This window comes from Petaurus breviceps, unplaced genomic scaffold (assembly GCF_028583685.1).
Source record: "Petaurus breviceps papuanus isolate PSGF00001 unplaced genomic scaffold, PetGlider_PUasm1.0 188, whole genome shotgun sequence".
In the NCBI taxonomy this organism is placed as follows: domain Eukaryota; kingdom Metazoa; phylum Chordata; class Mammalia; order Diprotodontia; family Petauridae; genus Petaurus; species Petaurus breviceps.
Window position 1 is genome coordinate 19,033,878 of NW_027185804.1, and position 20,164 is coordinate 19,054,041.

Genomic DNA, 20,164 nt, shown 5'->3' on the forward strand with positions numbered 1-20,164 from the left:
CTTTCTTTCTTTCTTTCTTTCTTTCTTTCTTTCTTTCTTTCTTTCTTCCTTCCTTCCTTCCTTTCTTCCTTTCTCTTTCTTTATTTCTTTCTTTCTCTTTCTTTCTTTCTTTCTTCCTTCCTTCCTTTCTCTCTTTCTTTTTCTTTCTTTCTTTTTCTTTTTTCCTTCTTTCTTTTTTTCCTTCTTTCTTTCCTTTCTTCTCTTTCTTTCCTTCCCTTTTGTCTTTTCTTCTTTCCTCTTTCATTTTCTCTCTTTTTCCTTTCTTTCCTTTCTCTTTCTTTTTTCTCCTTCTTTCCTTCCTCTCCTTTTTTCTCTATTCATCTTCCTGTGGGCTTTCATTATCTCCCAAATAAATTATTACCACAGCCTCCTAACTGGATGCTCTGGGCAAGTCTTTTGCCACTCCGATCCTCTGCACTGCCACCAAAGTAATTTTCTTTAAGCTGACATCTAACCATATGAATCTCCTACTCAATCAATTCATGTGACTTCCTATTGTCATTAAGATAAAATATAAAAGCTTATGTTACATTGTAAAAACAACAACTTTGACCACCTGTATAAATGTGTGTGCATGAATATATCTACAAAACTGTGTGTATACATTTGTACGTATGTAGATATCTATATCTATATGTCTATTCTTAGATATAATATATATCTCACAGTCACTGAAAATTTCTTTCCTTTTTTTTTTTGCTTTTTGGAGGGCAGTTGGGGTCAAGTGACTTGCCCAAGATCACATGGCCAGTTTGGTGTTAAGTGTCTGAGGCTGGATTTGAACTCAAGTCCTCCTGACTCCAGGGCCAATGCTCTATTCACTGCACCACCTGGCCAACGCATTCACTGAAAATTTCTACCAGAAACTTGTTCACATTATAGCTTTCAAGGATCATACTTTAAGAAAGATTGTCCAGGGGCAGCCAGGTAGCACAGCAAGTAAGAACACCGGCCCCAGAGTCGATGACCTGGGATCGAATCTGGGCCCAGACACTTATTACCCACCCAGAAACACCTGGCCGTGTAACCTTGAGCAAGTTACATAACCCCAATTGCTTAGGGGCAGCCAGGTGGTACAGTGAGTAAGAGCACTGGCCCCAAGTCGGGATAACCTGGGGATTGAATCTGGGCTCAGATACTTAGTACCACACCCAGAAATAATTGGCAGTGTAACCTTGGGCAAGTTACTTAACCCCAATTGCTTAAAAAAAAAAAAGAAATATTGTCCAGAGTATCCAAGGTGATCAGTCACCCCTGGAGCAGGAATGGGATTCATCTCCTCAATCTTTCTACTCGCATTCACAACTGCTTTGACCACTTTTCTATTTCATAGAATCACTGATTTACAGCTGGAAGGGATCTTTGTGACCATCTAGAAATACTCCTTTATTTTAAATGTGGAGGAACTGAGACCTAGAGAGGTTGTGACAACCAGGTCGAAACAAATGGAAGATTTGAACCCAGGTTCTCTGATTTCATAATCACCTTCCACTACAGCATGCATTTTGTCCTTGAACTTCCATTCTCTGCTTTACTACCACACCTTATCCCAATGGAAACAAACTGAGATAATAGCATCAAGAAGGCACAAGGTGGTCACTAGTCTGTATGAATGACAATGTCTTTACTTCTTCCTTTTGAGTGGTTAAGAACCCAAACCTGAACTGTCATGTTCTCATGATTCCGTCTCTCCCAGACTTTCCATATTCCCCTGAACTGAACCTGGATAAAGTGAGGAGAGTCCATAAATGGGGTAAAGAGAGAATGGCCTTGATCTATGTCTCTTCCTTCAGCACACTGCCCCTCACCCCAGAAAAATCTCCTGCCCCAGAGAACAACAAAAAACCCCAAACTGAAAGTTTCTATCTTCAGCTACTCAGGAAATAGCTGTGAGATTATGAGATAGTTTCTTCATTTCTTCTGTTACCTTTTTTTCCCACTTGGGGAAGGGGTGGGGAATGCAGCACTGATACTCAAGGGGGATTCTTGTTTCTATTTTTATCTTTTCCTTGAATTACCAATTTACTGTCAGGCTTTGTTTTAAATTTCTGGGCTCTGACAGAACAGGCACAGCTCTTCAGAACTGACTGTCCTTTGAGTTCAACCAAGAAGCAATTTTATTAAAATAAACTCAGTTAAGAAACAAAACAAGTGGCATATCCAGAAATATTCCTAGAAAGGTGTGGGGGTGGGGGGGCATTCAGCTACGCATGGACAGTCATATCTTCTCTAATTAGAAATAGTTTTGATTTCCTTCTTGCCTGCTTTGAAGGGATGTGGGGGAGAGGGGGAGGAAATTTAAATAACTCACTTGTTCTTAACCAATATAAGGAGATTACCAGTAGTTTCTTCTTTGTGGGCTAATACATCTAGTGATTTAGATTCCCTGAGTATTATATGACTACCCTCCACATATTTTGCATATATGTTTATGCATGTATATATATTTATTTATATTTGTATAAAATATGTCTCTGTGTGTATATTTATATATTTGCATAAAACATGTATGCATGTCTCTCTGTATGTGTGTATGCATATTTGTGTGAACATACATGCACACACACACACACACACACACACATTGTGTTGCCAGTGAAGACCTTAAGAGGAAGGATGGTAGAATGGATAGTGAGATAGCAGAGAGAGAGAGAGAGAGAGAGAGAGAGAGAGAGAGAGAGAGACAGAGGTCTTTTGGAACCATCTGCTAATTGGCAGAATTGGCAGGTGATGAAACTGGTGGGATATCATTCATTGGAGAGCTCAGATTCTCATGAGGGATACAACAAACCTCCCTTTAATTGTACTCACTCGTGCTGTTCAGGTCATATGAGAACTTTTAAGGTGTTATGCATCCCATAGGATGTTATGAATTGTAGCTCTATCTGCTTGTATCATACCCCCCACAAGGCTGTTACCTCTAAGAGCAAAGGTCCAATTCTTTATCTACACCTTGCATTCCAATTTCTTTCAATTAAACAAACATTTAAGTGACTCCAGTCAACAAGGTACCTGGGTAAGCATTGCTGATACAAAGATAAAAAAAAAAAAAATTTAAAAAGATAAGATCTGCCTTCAAGGAGCTTATATTCTAATACTACCCTGGTCCTCTACATATGGCTCTCTGCATGCTCAAAGCACTTAAAATATGTCTATTAAATGAAAGGAGTTTTTTAAAGTGAATTTACTTGAACCCTGATACCCATCAACACTGTTCCTAAAAGAAGCTATATAGTCATTTTATTTTCCCTCATCCCAAGATGTTCAGTTCTTCGGGGACAATTTTGATCATTGTGTAACTTACATCATTGCACAAAAACAAGAAATTCCTAGCTCATTCTGCATTTATATATGGCCTGGAGGCAATTTCCAAATGAGAGAGAGGCTCATGTCCTCCTATTGGCAACAGCAGCAGCTGTCCTGACATCATGGATTCCCTCTCTGGATGCTCTATTCCATACCTTTTTTTCTATATTATAAATTCTCAGGCACCAGAAATTGAGCATTATATATCTTTCTGTATCCCCTGGTTCCTAGTTCAAGGATCTATTTAACATTCATGCTTCTTTTAAAAATAAATTTATTAATTTTTAACATTCTTTTCTTTTTAAATTTAGAGATCCACATTCTTTCTCTCCCATTTTCTCTCCACCCACTGAAAAGGCAAACAATACATCAATTATATATGTGAAATCATGTAAAATATATTTCCATTTTAGCAATCTCACAAAAAAGGCAAAAAATAAGGTGAAACAATTATATTTCAATTTGCACTCAGAATTCATTGGTTTTCTCTATGGATATAGAATTTGTTTTATCATAAATCTTTTGGAATTGTCTTGGATCATTGCACTGATCACATCAGTCAAGTCTTTCACAGTTGGCCATTATTACAAATATCGCTGTTACTTTGCATAATAACTTCTTGGTTCTGCTCATTTTACTTTGTATAAATTCATGTAGGTCTTGCCAAGTGTTTTTCTGAAACCATTCCCCTTGACATTTCTTATAGCATCCAATTTTTCTCTGCTTATCTTTTTCTTTTTTATCCTGTCCCTCCTCAAAATACTGTCTTGATTCTGATCACTGCTTCCCCCAATCCGGTCCCCCCTTTATCATTGTCCCCTTATATTTTCTTCTTCCTCTCCTATGTCCCTGTTGTATAAGATAGATTTCTATATAAAACAGAGAGTGTATATTTATTCTTCCCTCCTTAAACCAGTTCTGATGAGAATAAGGTTCAAGCATTGTCCACCACCATCTCATTTTCCCCTTCACTATAAAAGCTCTTCCTAGGGGCGGCCAGGTGGCTCAGCGAGTAAGAGCACCGGCTCCAGTCTTGAGAAGACCTGGAGATCGAATCCCGGGCTCAGACACTCAGCACCACACCCAGAAACACCTGGCCGTGTAACCTTGAGCAAGTTACTTAACCCCAATTGCTTAGGGGTGGCCAGGTGGCTCAGCGAGTAAGAGTACCAACTCCAGTGTTGGGATGACCTTAATCAAATCCGGGCTCAGACACTCAGCACCACACCCAGAAATAACTGGCCGTGTAACCCTGAGCAAGTTACTTAACCCCGATTGCTTTAAAAAAAAAAAAAAAAGCTCTTCCTTTTATGTGAGAAAATTTTCCCCATTCCACTTCTCCCTTCCCCTTTTACCAAGTGTATCCCTCTTTCTCACTTCTACATTATTTTTGTTTTTCTAATCATCCTAACATAATTAACTCACCTGCGCCTTCTGTCCATGCAGACTCTTTCTACCTGCCTTAATAATGGCAGCGTTCTTAGAAGTCACATGTATCCTTAGATATAGGAATGCAAACACTTGAACTCCACTGAGTCCCTTGTGATTACTCTTTCATGTTCACCTTTTTATGCTTCTCTTGAGTCTTCTATGTGAATGCCCAATTCTTTATTCTGTTCTGGTCTTTTCATCAGGCATGCTGGAAAGTCTTTTATTTCATCAAAATTCCATTTTTCCCCTGAAGGATTATACTTGGATTTTTCTGTGTAGATGAGTCTTGGTTGTAATTCTGACTCTTTTGCCCTCCAAAATATCATATTCCAAGCCCTCCAATCCTTTAATGTGGAAATTGCTAAATCTTGTATAATCCTCACTATGGTTTTTGCATTGTTTCTTTCTGGATGCTTGAAATATTTTCTCTTTCACCTAGGAGCTCTGGAATTTAGCTACAATATTCCTCAGAGTTTTCATCTGGGGATCTCTTTCCAATTATGATTGATAGATTTTTTTCCATTTCTCTTTTACCCTCTGGTTCTAGGATATCATGGAAGTTTTCCTTGAAAATTTCTTTTTTTTTTTTAAAGCAATCGGGGTTAAGTAACTCGCTCAAGGTTACACGGCCAGTTATTTCTGGGTGTGGTGCTAAGTATCTGAGCCCAGATTTGATCCTCAGGTCATCCCAACACTGGAGTTGGTACTCTTACTTGCTGAGCCACCTGGCTGCCCCTAAGCAAATGGGGTTAAGTAAGTTGCTCAAGGTTACACGGCCAGGTGTTTCTGGGTGGGTGCTAAGTATCTGAGCCCAGATTCAATCCCCAGGTCATCCCAACACTGAGCTGGTGCTCTTACTCACTGTGCTACTTAGCCACCCCTTGATAATTTCTTGAAGGATAATGGCTAGGCTATTTTTATTTGGATTGTTACTTTCAAGTAGTCCATTAATTCTTAAATTATCTCTCCTTGATCTATTTTCCAATAAGATATTTCACATTTTCTTCTATTTTTTTCATTTTTTGCTTTTGTCTTATCATTCCTTGAAGTATCATGGAGTCATTAGGTTCCACTTGCCCAATTCTAATTTTTAAGGATTTATTTTCTTCAATAAGCTTTTGTACCTCTTTTTTTATCTGGCCAATTCTGGTTTTTAAGGAATTCTTTTCTTCAGTACTTTTGTGTGTCTTTTACCAAGCTGTTAATTCTCTGTCCACAATTTTCTTGCATCACTCTCATTCCTTTCTCCAATTTTTCATCTACCATTCTTATCTTTTTCTTTAAGTTTTCCAGGAATTCTTGCCAGCCTTGGATCCAATTAGCAATTTTCTCTGAGGCTTTGCTTATAACTTTTCACATTGTTCTCTTCTAAGTTTATGTCTTGGTCTTTCCTGCCACCAGAACAGTTTCCTATGGTCAAGTTCTTTTGCTATTGTTGGCTCATTTTACCCGCCTTTTTCTTGACTTTTAACTTCATGTTACAGTTGAACTCTGCACATCTCGGTGTGGGGAGCCATTGTTGTATATTTCAGTCTTTTTCATAATGTCGTTTTCAGAGCTTGTTCTGGGGATCCACAAGCTTTTGTTGCTTTCAAGGTAGTGTGATCCTGGGATAAGTGTGGACTCTGTTCTTTTGGTGTGCACTCTGGTCTCCACCCTGGAACTTCCACTGTTCCCTCCATACAAAATTATTAATGCTTTTTTTGGCCTTGCAAATGTGACAAAGACCACTTCTTTACTGTAACCACAAGTGTCAGTGCACCTTTTGATCTTGAAACTGTGAATAGGGGCCCCTGTCACCTTTTGACTAATGACCAGTGTTCCCCTCATTCCTAGATCTTCAACCAAGGCTGTTTATGGACAGTAGACCTGCCAATCAGTGCCAGCAAAGTGTCCCTTCTAATCTTTTTCTGACCAATTGTGTGTCCCCCTTGCTGTCTCTGCACTGAGAGCTCCTGAAGCTGCTGCTGCTGCTGCTGCTGTTGCTGTCAGGCCTATCTCCAAGACTCACCCCTGTCATGTTCCAGGCCTTTGCCCACCCCAGTATTACAGATGTCTCCTGTGTACCTTCTAAGTTTTCTTAGACCAGGAAAATGTCTCTCTCTGACCTTGTGTTGGCTCTGTCACTCTGAAATTTTATTTGAGGTTTTTGTTTTTTTTTAAGTTGTTAGGAGTATAATGCTGGGAGAGTTCAGCTGGAAATAGTACTGGCCTGTACTGCTCCAACTTGGCCCCACCTCAGGACATTCATTTTTGACAAATGATTATTGAGAGCATATGAATGGGTGGGAAAATAAATGAATGAAAAAAATGAAAGACCAAATGAAGCTACAACTTTTGCTTTTACCCTTTACCAACTCCCCAGCCAAGAGATCCCATATTATATGTCAAAAAACTAAGAGCAAATTTCTCCAAATCAGGCAATCTGTTTTACAATAAGTAGCTTGATCATAGATTTAAATCAGAAGGGACCTTACAGGTCATTAAAAATAATTTTATATTATAGATGATAAAGAGAGAAAATGACAAATGATATATGGTTCACCCCAGTTTACTTGGCATATAAGTAGCTGAGGCAGAATTTGAAGTAGAGTCTAACTCAAAAGTTATACCATGCTGGCATGTAGGATGGACAAGAGTCATTTTCTCTTTCATTAAAATAGAAGTAAATTCTCATGTGGACACATTTCTTGACATCAGATAATCTGTTTCTGTCATTGGTCCTTGGTAGACTGGAGGATTGAGTGATCATTGTTAAAATGGTACCCTAGCAAAATCCTGTTTGCTATAGAACAAAACAGATAAAGAAGTGGGGGGGGGGAGAGGAGAAGAGAAAAATAATCAAAATGACAGAGCTAATCATGTCATAAATTTTCATGTTTCCAGAATCTGTAATGTGATACCTTAAAAACTAAAACTCTTTCCCAAATATCTGCTGCAGTTAGTAATTTTGAATAATGTAGGTATAATTAATATCTACTTCTAGCTATCCTCAATATTTTCATTTTTTAAATGCATTCTTCAATCAATTACCTATTTATGGTTTCATTTGAATCCCTAAAGAGACTCTGATATGTAACTAGATTTTTTTTCTAAGCTGTCATACATGACAGAGTAATATAATGGAATAATCACTGAATTTAAATTCAGAGGACTTCACTTCATATCCCAGCTAAGCTATCCCTCATTAACAATGTAACCTTAGACAAATCACTTCACCTCTGGAAGACCTTTCTGTGAAATGAAGGGTTTGTGCTTGACAACCTCTAATGTCCCTTCAAACACTAATTCCAGCATTCTGTGAACTTTTTCTAACTCCTTTCTTTTGTCCCACTGCTATCTACTCTCCTCCCTCCATTCTTCTTCTGCATGAGTGCATTCCTAAGTGAGCTTTTAGTCTCTACAGCCCATCTGATCTCCTCCTGAGACTATTATCAAGGGGCAGAAATCCAATTATTGTGCAGCTGTCAATCAGCAGTGAGGGTAAAATTTTAATTAGCACAAGATGCTATATACTTTGGACTCTTGCTCACACCCTAGGAAGTTTAATTTGCTGAACAAAGTAATAATATTTACTCTGAATTAGATTGTCTCCATATAGCACTTGAAAAAATAGCAAAGAAACAGATTGGACCGCTATAACAATGCTAGCTTGATATATGACTTCTAGGCAAACATTTTTTGTGAAAGAAAAATAAGGAAAAAATGATTCCTGCGCCTGTAGCCAGGTGGGAATTAAGATGTTTGGAATGAAGAGAGAAGAATGGCATATCAGTCCTGTCCTGACTAAACTACATTGCATATTAATTGACCATTTCAATGACATGCAGAACTTCTTGTGGCACTCTGTTTTCCATTTTAAAATAGCATTTCAACAATCTGGGATGTCATTTCCATCTTGTGAGTGGAGAGGGGTAATTTCAATTGAGACACATTGGACTCACTGTCATCAGGAGAGAAGAATCACTAGCCTAGGGCAGAATCTTGGTCTCTCCTGCTCAGATATCCAGATCTATCATGTCTCTGAAAAGAAGATTCAATATCAGTCTGTGGGATGCACTGGTTTGGTATCTTTTAACTAGAGCTTCCAATGGTTGGGGGAAATCCTGCTGACAAGACCACCATATTGCATCTTTCTAAATCAGTTTTACAATATGTTTTTTTCTCACAATAAGTCATGGAAATATTTGCATCCCCTCCTATATTTGAGAAAACTGAGAAGCTTTAAAATGAAGCTTAAAGGGATTATTTCTACTAATAATAACAACTCAGCACTTATTATGTATCCAACACTTGGCTAAGTGCTTTGTAAATATTATCTCATTTGTTCCTCCCAACAATCCTGGGAGGTAGATGTTATTATGGACCTCATTTTACAGATGAGGAGACTGAGACAAATAAAAGTTAAGTGACTTGTTTGGGGTGACATAGTAAGTGTCTGAGGCTAAATTTGAACTCAGCTCCTTAACTGTAGGTCTGGCACTCTATCCACTGAACCACCTACTTATCCTTATGATTACATAACTAGCAAGTTGTATGGATATAACTCAAATTCAGGATTACTCACTCATAACTTAGTATTCTATGAAACAAGCATTTCCACATTGTTTTGATGACCCACGATGCACCCATCCCCCATGCATTTATCCAGACCTTCTTAAACTGAATCTTCTATATGTGAAGTCATGAATTCTTGTTGTTTTTTAAGGGGAGGTAGAAAGGTGTAACCATATATTCCCTTTCCTGCCACCATCTATGTTTAAGCCCTTCTCCTAACTCCTGATCCTCTGTTCTTTCTCTTACGTGGCTTTTGCAAAGCATATCTAGTAGCCAGCGATGCTGCTGTAGAGATCCTTGGACCAATTAGGAGAACTTTGGAGGACATTCAATTATTGCTATCAAGAATTCTCTTCTGCATTGTCATTGAAATACATTGTCACAAAGTCAAAAGGAACTTAGAAGTCCTTTCATTTAATCCCCACCAGAAGCAAGGCATTCTTTTGATTATCTCTAAAAGCAGTCACTTGGTCTCTTCCTAATGGCCTCCAATTGAGGTACATTGAAACGTACAATGGGTTTCAGGTCAGTAGATTTTTGTTTAATTCCTATCTCCATCACTTATTGCTTATGTGACCTTGGACAGGGAGCTTTCACTGTCTAGTCATCATTGTCTTCATTTTAGAAACAAGGAAGTTGGAAGATATGGTCTATGAGGTCTGCTCAGCTTGAAAGCTATGATTCTAAACCTGCCCATTCCACAATTGAATAGGTCTTTAATAGAATGGCCTTTTCTTATTCCCAAAGTGATTGGAAAGGGGGGGCATTATATATGAGTATTATCCCCCTCTCCAAAAAGAAAGGAAGAAAGAAAGAAATTATAGAGACCTAGAAGAGCTAATGTGATCATTTTGTGATAATTGAATCAGTTGATTTTTTTTATTTATTGTTTATTTGACTATGTCTCAAAGATAAACAACAGAGCAAAGTTTGGAAGATATGGTCAAGAATGCCTGATTAGGAAACTTCAGGTAGCACAAAAATAGCAGCAACAACAGAAATAATAGCAACAGCAGAAGTGAAAATAAGCATGATGGCTTCGAACAAAACGCCAATCAACAAAACAACAATAAAAACAGTAGCCACGCACACACATGCACACACACACATGAACACAACAACAGCAAAAGAACAGAAAAGATTGATTTTTCTCTTTCTAGGTAAGAGCAGGAATTTCAATAAATCTTTATTGCTTATGGGACCTGTCTTAAACAAACAAATCCTTGAGAAGGTAGAACAAGATTGGGAGTATAACAGAGGGGATGAGCTAGAGAGCTCAAGTGACCCTAGATGTGACTTTTCTGGTCCTGCCAGGATCTATATTTTAGCTGAAACAGTCTCATCATCACAGACAATACAGGCAAAGATGGTCACTTGATTAAATATTGGGGCAATGGGACTCTTACAGAGGAAGTTCCCAGGGGCAGGATTTCCCCACTCCTATCCCTCCCTGTCCCCCACCCACACACACACACCTTAAAATTCTACCACAACACATGAACTCAAATTCAAGGTCACATGCAAAAGAAATTATGAGATGCCAAGATGGAGAAGAGGCTTGGAATTAAAATATAACTGACAAACAACCTCCTGGCTATGAGTAATACCTAAGAATTCTGCTATACAGAGACAGGCATAATTTCTGTGTATAAGACAGTCACATTCTGGACTCTGCTCCAAGGAGCAGAGAAAATAAGGAGAGAAGGTACAAAAATGAGAATTTCATCCCCTTTTGGCAAGATCCTAAATGTATACAAAAAGTAAAGGAGACAAGAAGGTTTAGCAGAGTCTAAACCACCCAAAGATGGGCAGGAAAGAACAGCAACAGAGATAGTGAGAAACTAGACAGAAAACCTGAGAGAGGCCAAACAAATGGCAACTTATACAGAACTGCCTCTCTGTAAGAAGGCAATTGAGCTCCAATGATGAAATCCAAAAACAAGAAGAAATCTTGCTGGTATTGGCTGACTCTCCTTAATGCCAAGGTATATGAAGGATTGATCACTCCCTCTATTTACAAGAAATTAGGCAGGGAGAATGAAGGGACCTATGGGGAAGAGATTGTTGCTGCACTCCAGAAGTCAGGGAAGCTGAATGATGTGAATAGAAAGTAGCATCTGAAATTATTAGCCATGAAGACTGTACCAGCCTCTCTGCTATTTGAATCAAGGCAACAAATCAAAGCCAGAACTACAGAGCTACTGTTGGTTAGGCAGGCCCTTTGCACTGCTTTTTCAGAGCCATTTGTCTTGCAAAGGAAGGGGAGAGTGAGACTGGAACTATATCTTGGTAGAACAGTGTGATCTCAAGGGTTTATTATTTCTTGGTGATTTTCTTTGAGTATTGATGTGTTTCCCTATGCTGTATACAGCACTAAGGACTTCTTATGCATCAGGCTGTCTTGTGAGTAGCCAAAGGGCTTAGTTACAGACAACATGGAACCATGATGAAGGGAGGAAAGAAAACAAAACATTTATTAGATGTGCCATGCATTGTGATAAGTACTTTACAAACATTATCTCATTGAAGACTCAGAACTCTGGGAAGAAGGCACTATTATGATCCCCGTTTTATCATTGAGAAAAAATGAGGCAAGCCCAGGATCACAAAAGTAATAAATATCTGAAGCCAGAGTAGAACTCAGATCTTGCTGATTGCAGACCCACTGCACCATCTAGATGCCTGGTTTTGCTCAGGATGAGAGTCGGGCACAAAGTCAATGATGGTGGTGTCCTTAACTACCTTCTGAATGCTTCACTCTTCTCGGCATCCCTGCATCAGAATTTCTAGGACCTTTGCAATCAGAGGCACAGATGGTATAGTGCTCTCACTCAGAGAAAAATTAGGCCAGATTATTTGCCAGAAGAACCAAACCAGATTCCAAAAATGCATGAGGATAAAAACCAAAAGCTCTCAAGGTAGAACGTGAGGCAAGCATGTCACAGTACCTAGAAGATGGGATTTGAAATGACAATGTCCTGACTTCAAACCCCACCACAAACACTAACAAGTCACTGTAACCTCTCTGTGCCTCAGTATCCTCACGTATAAATTCTGGATAAAATGACACCTCCCGTAGAGTATTGATGTGAGAATTAAATGAGATCAGGAATGTAAAATAGTTCATAAAATGCATTATGTAAATGTCAACTATTGATATTTGTCAGCTATTTTTGCATATGTGACATGAGTTTAATAAAGCTTGCAATAGTTCCAAAGGCTGTTTGCTAAGCATTTTCCCATGAGTCTTTTGCTTTTAAATATTTCCCCTTTACAGATTACTACAACCTTCCAATGATTCCAGGAATAGCCACTGGAGCAAACAAAAAAGACTGTCTCTCACTGTATACACACAGCTAGTTTGAATAAAAAGTTTTAAAGGTTTCATCTTTAGTGCAAAATCTCAGGATCAGAAAATCATAGATTTTCAGATTCAAAAGTAAATTCCAAGGCCATGGATTCCTATTTCAACTTAAAAGAGAATTCTTTCTGTTATTACCCATTTGGCCACTCCTCAAAGACATCCAATGATAGGGAGATCATTTCTACCAATCACACTTTTTTGTGTTTGATTTTTGTTTATTTTTTATATCAAGTCTTTTTTTTTTTTTGGAGGAGGGAGGAGGGCAGGGCAATTGGGGTTAAGTGACTTGCCCAAGGAAATCTGGCTAGTAAGTGTTAAGTGCCTGAGACTGGATTTGAACTCAGGTCCTCCTGATACCAGGGCTGGTGTTTTATTCACTGCACCACAAAGCCGCCCCAACATCAAGTCTTAATTAATTTATTTCTCCTAGTTCTGCTCCCTAAGTAAGATCCAGGATCTTTTCTCTGTGGTGGCCATTCAGATTTTGAAAGACAGTTTACACACTCCCCTACCCCAGTCTGCTCTACTCTAAGCTAAATGTCATTGATTCCTTCTAATTATCCATGGCAAATTATAGATGGTTTTCCCTCCTCCTTCTCTGCCTCCTCTTTCTTATTATCTTTTTCTCCTCCTCAATACTCTTTATAGAAAAAGAGATTAAGTATTATCAAATAGACCATCTAAATTAGTCTTTCTCTTTTCACTTTCTCATTTTGGCTTTGTGCCATAAATGCCAGAATTTATTTGTTTGTTTATGTATTTATCTGTTAGTTTTCATTTATATTATTTTATTTTTAATTTGTGGAATAAAAGAGGTATTTCCATAATGTAGTAATAAAAAGATGATTGCATCTGAAACTGCAAATCTATTATATACAACGTGCTATTCCTTTTAAATATATAATTAATTTATCATGTAAATTTCTTTTCCCCCATACAGCTACCATTAGACACAAAGTGTGTGTGTGAAATCATTCTATTCATATTTATATTTATCAGTTCTTTCATTAGATGCAGATAACATCTTCCTTCATATGTCCTTTGCAGTTAATTTGGGTATTTATAATAGTAAAGATTTATTTGTGCTTCAAAAAATATTGCTGTTATTGTATACAATGTTCTCTTTCTTCTGATCATTTTGCTTTTCATTATTTTGTGCATTCCTTTCCCTATTTCTTTTCTAAAATCATTGAGCTCATCATTTCTTATACAATGTTATTCCATCACCATCATACACTATAGTTTGTTCAGTCATTCCCCATTTGACATCCTTATAATTTCCAGTCCTTTGCAACCACAAAGAGAGCAATTTTAGAACATATAGGTCATTTCCCTTTTTCCTTAATCATCTTTGGAAATAGACCTAGTAGTGTTATTGCTGGGTCATGGGGTATAGCCAATTTAATAACTCTTGGACATAATTCTAGATTGCTCTCCAAAATGGTTAGATCAGTTCACAATTTCACCAACTATGAATTAGTGTCCTAATTTTTCCACATCTCATCTCACATTACTTTCTAGGGCAAAGGGTGGACAGTCATTAAGATGTTAGGCTGCTAGCAACTTCGACAAGGCTTCCAAATTACCCAGATGTTTCAGAATTCGAAAAGACTGCATCTTCCACAAGAAGCCACAGAGAATCACGAGAGTGGTGAGTCCCACTGGAACCAGAGAAGGTGATATTGAATCTTTTTTCAATCACCTCTCCAGTCACTACTTGAATTGCCTTGAAAGAGCATCAGGGGAAGTGGAACGTGTTTGCTTGGAAGTTGTCTTTCTTTGACTCAGAAGAGGAGAAAATAAATTGGAAAGATAAAGCAGTACCCTAGATATCTTCCATCTCTGCCTGCAAAAGCACTGGTAAACCTGAAATACTCCAGTCTTTGCTTGAATGGGGCCATTTCGTGGGAGGCAAAGGGAAATCAGACAGCTGTTTCCACAAGACCTCAGTTGCCCAAGCTAAATCTCCTTATGCATTTTCATTCAGAAGCCCTGCTCTGGGGAAAAGTTAGTGCCTAGTTGAGCAATTCTCTTTTCCTGCCTAGAGGATACACCCTGGGCTGTCTCAGGCCTAGTGCACATGCATCCCAGACTAAGAGGAAAGGCAGGAGACAGTGCATACAACATTGAATCTGGAGTCTGATAAAATTTGGATTCAGATCTTGGCCCTTAAAATATCTGTAACCCTGAGCTATTCACTGAACCCAAGGCTTCATTCTCTTAATCTGTATAATCGGGATGTACTACCAAATTTTGACATCTAGGTGGTACAGTAGATAGAATATTGGGACTGAAGTCAGGAAGACTCATCTTAGTGAATTCAAATCTGGCCTCAGACACTAAGTATGTAATCCTGGGCAATTCATTGACCCCCAGTTGCCTCAGTTTCCTCCTCTCTAATATGAGCTAGAGAACAAAGTACCAACAAAACAGACATGTCTCCTCAGTCCTTGGCAGCTCAGGGGGCAGGTCTCCAAAGTCCAGGGTGATTCAAAGTGGCCCTCCGCAATCCTCTCAGTCTCTCTCTCTGCCTCCACGAGGGTGCTGCTTCCAAAAAAAGTTCTTCTGCCTCTCTCTTGTCTCTCCAAATCTACATCACCAGCTCCTCCCAGCTCAGGACTCTCTTTTCACATCAACAAGTCCATCCCACAGGTGGGATTAACAAGCTCTGGGTTTTAACACAATCAATTTGAAAAGCAAGCCAATACAGGGGAATCTTTAATTGCCATTACTATCACAGGCCAGACCTCAGAATCACAGGATCATAAACTTAGAGGCAGAAGCTATATTCAAGGTGATCTAGTCCATTTCAGTCCTTCATTTAAGAACTGAGGAAACAGAAGCCCAGAGAGATTTTATGATTTACCCAAGGTCACAGTAAGTGGGGAGTTAGGATTTGAACTCAAGTCCTTTGATTCCAAATAAAGTGCTTTTTCCCACTGATTCATGCTTCCTTGCCCACCCACCAAGCACGCTCTTTTCCCTTGTGGAGAACAGGTGGAAATTTGGGGATGGAAGAAGATGTAAAGCAGACAATTCTAGCTCACATAATTGGTAAGACACAAAATATTAGTAATAAACCATTCTATCTTTTCTTCTATTAAACTAGTACCACTTCTAAGAGGACAGGGACCAAGAGGTCCACATATGGCATCTAAAGTTTTTCTAGATAGCCCATACCAACTGCATGTTTTTCCTAGCTCCCTTTTTCCATGGAGTCAGAAATGTGTGAAGCACTCAACTTTGGCATTGTAGATATAAAGGAAAAAATGAAACAGTCTCACCCATCAAGGAGCTTCTACTCTGCTGGGGAATTTACAATGTGAACACAGAGAGGTTATATGAAAGGAAAATTAAGATGATTGAGAAAAGTAACACCTAGGGTGGAATCAAGATGGCAGAGTAGAAACAGGACTTCCATGGGGCTCCAGCTTCCACCTCTTCCAATTCATGTAAAAGGTGACTTTCTGAAGAAACGTTAGAGCTACATAACTGACAAAATGACACAGAGAAGCTAACCTCCCACTGAGGACAGCCTGGCAGGCCAGCAGGAAGCAGCCAACACAGTGCTCTAGGATCTGAGCCCAGCCCCAAACAAACTGGAGGTTTTAGCCTCAGGGTGGGCCTGACCAAGCTACAGGCTGGAGGAACTTCAGATCACCAGCAGCTGTGGCAGTTTCCAGAATCATCAATGTGTAGATGCTAAGGACAAAGTGAGACATCAGTGCAGTGTGGACTTTGGGATCCAGTAGTTTGTGAGTGCAGTCCGGCCTTTATCCCCTGAAGAGGTTAGCCTCTGAGGCACCACGGCCATGCAGCCACTGCCACATGGCAGCTTCAGCTCCTAGCCTGCAGATTGTAGGGGGACCAAGCCACCAGTCAGAGGTGACTCTTGCTTAAATCTGTTTGAATCTGGATTGCAGTCTAGGGTGGAGGTCCTGGGGTGTGCAAACAGCTTTCCAGAGCATGTGGAGACTTGAGAGGGCACCCAACTAATAACTTCGGCAGCTGGAAAAAACTCAGCAATTGAAATGAAGCTCCCCTGTCTGATAGCAGAGTCCTACTGTGGCAAAAGGCTCAAAAGTCAAGTAATTGAGTGGCAAAATGAGCAAACAAGGGAAGCAAAGCAAGCAGAGCAACGCAACTTTACACTCCTATTTTGGGGACAAAAAAAGATCAAAGCATGGAACAGGAGGAAGACAGTGAAGTCAGAACTCCTGCACCAAAAGCTTCCAAGAAAAATACAATCTGATTACAGGTCATAGAGGACCTTAAGAAGGATTTTGAAAATCAAATAAGAGAAGTGGAGGAAACATTGGGAAGAGAAATGAGAATTATGCAAGAAAATTATGAAATGATAGTCAACAGCCTGAATGAAGAAAATAACACCTTAAAAAATAGACTAACTTGGGGTGGCCAGGTAGCACAGCGAGAAAGAGCACCGGCTCCAGTGTCAGAATGACCTGGGTATCGAATCTGGGCTCAGAAACTTAGCATCCACCCAGAAACACCTAGCCATGTAACCTTGAGCAAGTTACTTAACCCCAATTGCTTAGGTGTGGCCAGGTTGCTCAGTGAGTAAGAGCACTGGCCACAGTGTCGGGATGACCTGGGGATCAAATCTGGGCTCTGATACTTAGCACCACACCCAGAAATAATTAGTTGTGTAACCTTGAGCAAGTTATTTAACCCAGATTGTTTAAAAAAAAAAACAGACTAACTCAAATGGCAAAAGAGGCTCAAAAAGGCAATGAGGAGAATTTTGCCTTAAAAAGCTGAATTTGGGTAGAAACACAACCTTCCCATGGCTCCGGCTTCCACCTTTCCCAATCCATGTAAAAAGGGGACTCTAAACAAACTTTGGAGCTGCAGAACCCACAAAATGACACAGAGAAGCTAACCTCCCGCTGAGGATAGCCCGGCAGGCTGGCAGGAATCGGCCAGTGCAGCGCTCTGGGAGCCGAGCCCAGTCCCACACAAAGGCTTTAGCCCCAGGGAAGGCCTAACTGGCACGAGCCAGAGGGACTCCAGATCAGCAGCAGCTGTGGTCGTTTCCAGATTTATCAACACATAGATGCGAAGGACAAAGTGAGAGGTCAGTACAATTTGGACTTTGGGACCCAGTAAGTGGGAGTGCGTGGCTTTTGCCCCTGGGGAGAGAAGCCACACAGGCAGCTTCAGCTCCTGGCTTGCAGAGTGTAGGGGGAGCAAGCACCAGTCTGAGGGGTAATCGCTCTTGTTTTAACATGCTTGGATCTGGATTGCAGTCTAGGGTGGAGGTTCTGCGGTGTGTGTCCAGCTTGCCAGAGTGTGTGGAGACCTCAGAGAGGGCACCCATCAAATACCTTTGGCAGCTGAGAAAACCCCAGCCTTTGGGACGAAAGCTCCCCTGTGTGGTGGCAGAGTCTTACTGTGGCAAAAATCCCAGGGGTTAAGTGACTGAGGGGCATCATGACCAGGCAATGGAAACAAAGCAGACAGGAGATTCCAACATTACACTCCTATTTTGGGGACAAAAAAGGAACAAAGCATGGGACAGGAGGAAGACAGTAAAGTCAGAACTCCTGCACCAAAAGCTTCAAAGGAAAATAAGAGCTGGTTACAGGCCATAGAGGACCATAAGAAGCAGATAAGAGAAGTGGAGGAATAACTGGGAAGAGAAATGAGAACAATGCAAGGAAATTATGAAATGAGAGACAACAGCCTGACTGAGGAAAATAATACTTTAAAAAACAGACTGACTCAAATGGCAAAAGAGGCTCAAAAAAGGCAATGAGGAGTCAAATGACTTAAAAAGCCAAATTTGCCAGATGGAAAAAGAATCTCAAAAGCTCACTGAGGAGAATCATTGCTTCAGAATTAAATTGGAGCAAAAGGAAGCTAATGACTATATGAGAAATCAAGATGCTGTTAAACAGAGCCAAACAAATGAAAGAATAGAAGGCAATGTGAAATATCTCATGGGAAAAACCACTGACCTGGAAAATAAATCCAGGAGAGATAATTTAAAAATTATTGGACTACATGAAAGCCATGACCAAAGTAATAACCTAGAAATCATCCTCCAGGAAGTTCTCAAAGAAAACTGCCCTGACGTTTTAGTACCAGAGGGCAAAATAGAGGTTGAAAGAATCCACCGATCACCTCCTGAAAAAGATCCCAAAAAGAAAACTCCTAGGAATATTATAGCCAGGTTCTGGAATTCCCAGATTAAGGAGAGAATATTACAAGCAACCAGGAAGAAACACTTTGAATATTGTGGAAACACCATCACGATAACCCAGGATCTGGCAGATTCTACACTGAGGGATCGAAGGGCTTGGAATAGGGTATTCCGGTGGTCAAAGGAGCTGGGATTAAAACCAAGAGTCATCTACCCAGCAAAACTGAGTATCATGTTTCAGGGGAAAATATGGTCATTCAGTTGAATAAAGGACTTTCAAGCATTCTTGCTGAAAAATCCAGAGTTGAATAGAAAATTTGTCATTCAGATACAAGAAGCAAGAGAAGCAGGAGAAGGTAAACAGGGAAAAGAAATCATAAGGAACTTATCAAAGTTGAACTATTATCATTCTTACATGGAAAAACAATAATTGTAACTTATGAAACTTTTCTCAGTAGTTGAAGGGATTAGGAATAGATAGATAGATAGATAGATAGATAGATAGATAGATAGATAGATAGATAGATAGATAGATAGAGATAGATAGATAGATAGATAGATAGATAGATAGATAGATAGATAGATAGATAGATAGATATGTGTGTGTCTATATATGAGGGTATATGGGCATATGAATACATATGTGAATGTGTGTATATATCTTTTCAGGTATACATAGAGGGCACAGGGCCAATTTAACAGGAAGGGATAATACTTAAAAGGTGAAATTAAGAGGTGAGAGGAACATAATAAGAAGAGATGGGGAGAGACAGATTGGGGTAAACTGTCTCATACAGAAGAGGCAAGGGGATATAGTTACAATGGAGGGGAAGAATAGGAAGGCAATAGGTAATGTTTCAACCTTATTCCCATTGAATTTGGCTTGAGGAGGGAATGAAATACACACTAAATAGGGTATCTCACCCTCCAGGAGAGTAGGGGGGAAGGGGATGAGAGGGGGGATGATGGAAGAGAGCGCAGGCTGGGGGGAAGGGAAGTTGGAAGCACCCACTTTTGAAAAGGGACAGGATCAAAGTAGAGAATAGAACAAGTGGGAGGTGGGATAGGAGGGAGCGAAATATAGTCTGTCTTTTACAATGTACCTACTATGTTATTGTTTTGCATTAGCCACACATGTACAACCTATACTGAACTGCTTATCTTCCCAGTAAGGGTGAGTGACAAGGAAGGAAGGGAATGAATCTGGAATTGAAAGTTTTAAAAACAAATATTCAAATATATATACATATGTGTATATATATAGTATATATATATATATATGTATGTATGTATGTGTATATATATATATACACCATTATTAATACCATCTTACATGTAATTGG